The sequence below is a fragment of the Triticum urartu genome, chromosome 5, assembly GCF_003073215.2.
Source record: "Triticum urartu cultivar G1812 chromosome 5, Tu2.1, whole genome shotgun sequence".
NCBI classification, from domain to species: domain Eukaryota; kingdom Viridiplantae; phylum Streptophyta; class Magnoliopsida; order Poales; family Poaceae; genus Triticum; species Triticum urartu.
The window spans coordinates 612,193,441-612,197,669 of NC_053026.1; positions in this window are offsets into that span (position 1 = coordinate 612,193,441).

Below are 4,229 nucleotides of genomic sequence, written 5' to 3' on the forward strand. Positions count from 1 at the left end.
GGGTCATCTTGCTGCACCTTATTTACTTTTACTATTTGTTACCCGTTATCAATTACCTTATCACCAAACTATCTGTTACCGATATTTTCAGTGCTTGCAGAAAATACCTTGCTGAAAACCGCTTATCATTTCCTTCTGCTCCTCATTGGGTTCGACACTCTTACTTATCGAAAATGCTACGATAGATCCCCTACACTTGCGGGTCATCACTTATCCGCCAAATACTTGGGGCAGTTCCGCTTCAAGTGACCAGTCCCTTTGCAGTAGAAGCACTCAGTTTCAGGCTTGGGTCCAGCTTTGGGCTTGTTCCCGGGAGTGGCAACTTGCTTGCCATTCTTCTTGAAGTTCCCTTTCTTTCCCTTGCCCTGTTTCTTGAAACTAGTGGTCTTGTTAACCATCAACACTTGGTGCTCCTTGAGTTCTACCTCCGCAGCTTTGAGCATTGCGAAGAGCTCAGGAATTGTCTTCTCCATCCCTTGCATATTATAGTTCATCATGAAGCCTTTGTAGCTTGGTGGCAGTGATTGAAGAACTCTGTCAATAACACTATAATCTGGAAGATTAACTCCTAGCTGAGTCAAGTGATTATGATACTTAGACATTTTGAGTATGTGTTCACTGACAGAATTGTTCTCCTCCATCTTGCAGCTACAGAACTTGTTGGAGACTTCATATCTCTCAACTCGGGAATTTGCTTGAAATATTAACTTCAACTCTTGGAACATCTCATATGCTCCATGACGTTCAAAACATCTTTGAAGTCATGATTATAAGCCGTAAAGCATGGCACACTGAACTATCGAGAAGTCATCAGATCGAGCTTGCCAGACATTCAAAACATCAGCATCTGCTCTGTTGGGCCTCCAAGTGCAGAGGTTTGTAGGACAGTAGCAAATTTCCCTCAAGTGGATGACCTAAGGTTTATCAATCCGTAGGAGGCGTAGGATGAAGATGGTCTCTCTCAAGCAACCCTGCAACCAAATAACAAAGAGTCTCTTGTGTCCCCAACACACCCAAGACAATGGTAAATTGTATATGTGCACTAGTTCGGCGAAGAGATGGTGACTCAAGTGGTATATGGATGGTAGATAATAGTTTTTGTAATCTGAAAATATAAAAACAGCAAGGTAACTAATGATAAAAGTGAGCGTAAACGGTATTGCAATGCTAGGAAACAAGGCCTAGGGTTCATACTTTCACTAGTGCAAGTCCTCTCAACAATAATATCATAATTGGATCACATAACTATCCCTCAACATGCAACAAAGAGTCACTCCAAAGTCACTAATAGCGGAGAACGAACGAAGAGATTATGGTAGGGTACGAAACCACCTCAAAGTTATTCTTTCCAATCAATCCGTTAGGCTATTCCTATAAGTGTCACAAACAGCCCTAGAGTTCATACTAGAATAACACCTTAAGACACACATCAACCAAAACCCTAATGTCACCTAGATACTCCAATGTCGCCTCAAGTATCCATGGGTATGATTATACGATATGCATCACACAATCTCAGATTCATCTATTCAACCAACACATAGAACCTCAAAGAGTGCCCCAAAGTTTCTACCGGAGAATTACGACGAAAATGTGTGCCAACCCCTATGCATAGGTTCATGGGCAGAACCCGCAAGTTGATCACCAAAACATACATCAAGTGAATCATGTGGTATCCCATTGTCACCACAGATACGCACGGCAAGACATACATCAAGTGTTCTCAAATCTTTAAAGACTCAATCCGGTAAGATAACTTCAAAGGGAAAACTCAATCCATTACAAGAGAGTAGAGGGGAGGAGAAACATAAGATCCAACTATAATAGCAAAGCTCGCGATACATCAAGATCGTGCCAAATCAAGAACACGAGAGACAGAGAGAGAGAGATCAAACACATAGCTACTGGTACATACCCTCAGCCCCGAGGGAGAACTACTCCCTCCTCATCATGGAGAGCACCGGGATGATGAAGATGGCCACAGGAGAGGAATTCCCCCCTCCGGCAGGGTGCCGGAATGGGTCTAGGTTGGCTTTCGGTGGCTACGGAGGCTTCTGGCGTCGGGACTCCCGATCTATTATGTTCCCCGATCATTTTAGGGTATATGGAGATATATAGGCGGAAGAAATACGTCAGGGGGCCACGAGGGGCCCACGAGGGTGGAGGGCGCGCCCAGGGGGTGGGCGCGCCCCCCTACCGCGTGGCCTCCTCTAAGCTTCCTTGACGTGGACTCCAAGTCTCCAGGGTTGCTTTCCTTCCAAAAATAAGTTCCATGAAGTTTCAGATCAATTGGACTCCGTTTGATTTTCCTTTTCTTCGAAACCCTAAAATAGGCAAAAAAAACTGAAACTGGCACTGGGCTCTGGGTTAATAGGTTAGTCCCAAAAATAATATAAAAGTGTATAATAAATCCCATAAACATCCAAAACAGTAGATAATATAGCATGGAGCAATCAAAAATTATAGATACATTGGAGACGTATCAGCATCCCCAAGCTTAATTCCTGCTCGTCCTCGAGTAGGTAAATGATAAAAACAGAATTTTTGATGCGAAGTGCTACTTGGCATAATTTCAATGTAATTCTTCTTAATTGTGGCATGAGTATTCAGATCCGAAAGATTCAAGATGAAAGTTCATATTGACATAAAAATAATAATACTTCAAGCATACTAACTAAGCAATTATGTCTTCTCAAAATAACATGGCCAAAGAAAATTCATCCCTACAAAATCATATAGTTTAGTCATGCTCCATTTTCGTCACACAAGAATGCTCTCATCATGCACAACCCCGATGACAAGCCAAGCAATTGTTTCATACTTTAGTAATCTCAAACTCATAAACCTTCACGCAATAAATGAGCGCGAGCCATGGACATAGCACTATGGGTGGAATAGAATATGATGATGGGGGTTATGTGGAGAAGACAAAAAAGGAGAAAGTCTCACATCAACGAAGCTAATCAATGGGCTATGGAGATGCCCATCGATTGATGTTAATGCAAGGAGTAGGGATTGCCATGCAACGGATGAACTAGAGCTATAAATGTATGAAAGCTCAACAAAAGAAACTAAGTGGGTGTGCATCCAACTTGCTTGCTCATGAAGACCTAGGGCACTTGAGGAGGCCCATTATATAATGAAAATTTCTCACTAGTATATGAAAGTGACAACATAAGAGACTCTCTATCATGAAGATCATGGTGCTACTTTGAAGCACAAGTGTGGCAAAGGATAGTAGCATTGTCCCTTCTCTATTTTTCTCTCATTTTTTTATTTGGCCTTTCTTTTTTATGGCCTTTCTCTTTTATTTTTTTATTTTTTTGGGGCCTTCTCTTTTTTTGGCCTTCTCTTCTTATTTTTTTATTTTTTTTTCTCACTTGGGACAATGCTCTAGAAAATGATGATCATCACACTTCTATTTATTTACAACTCAATGATTACAACTCGATACTAGAACAAAGTATAACTCTATATGAATGCCTCCGGCGGTGTACCAGGATATGCAATGAACCAAGAGTGACATGTATGAAAGAATTATGAACGGTGGCTTTTCCACGAATACTATGTCAACTACATGATCATGCTAAGCAATATGACAATGATGAATGTGTCATGACAAACGGAATGGTGGAAAGTTGCATGGGAATATATCTCGGAATGGCTATGGAAATGCCATAATAGGTAGGTATGGTGGCTGTTTTGAGGAAGATATAAGGAGGTTTATGTGTGATAGAGCATATCATATCACGGGGTTTGGATGCACCGGCGAAGTTTGCGCCAACTCTCAATGTGAGAAAGGGCAATGCACGGTACCGAAGAGGCTAGCAAGGATGGAAGGGTGAGAGTGTGTATAATCCATGGACTCAACATTAGTCATAAAGAACTCACATACTTATTGCAAAAATCTACAAGTCATCAAAAACCTCAGCACTACGCGCATGCTCCTAGGGGGATAGATTGGTAGGAAAAGACCATCGCTCGTCCCCGACCGCCACTCATAAGGAAGACAATGAAATATTTGTTACATAACGTTTACCATACATGCATGCTACGGGACTTGCAAACTTCAACACAAGAACTTCTCAAATTCACAACTACTCAACTAGCACGACTTTGATATTATTACCTCCATATCTCAAAAACAATCATCAAGCATCAAACTTCTCTTAGTATTCAAAACACTCATAAGAAAGTTTTACGAATCTTGGATACCTAGCATATTAGGA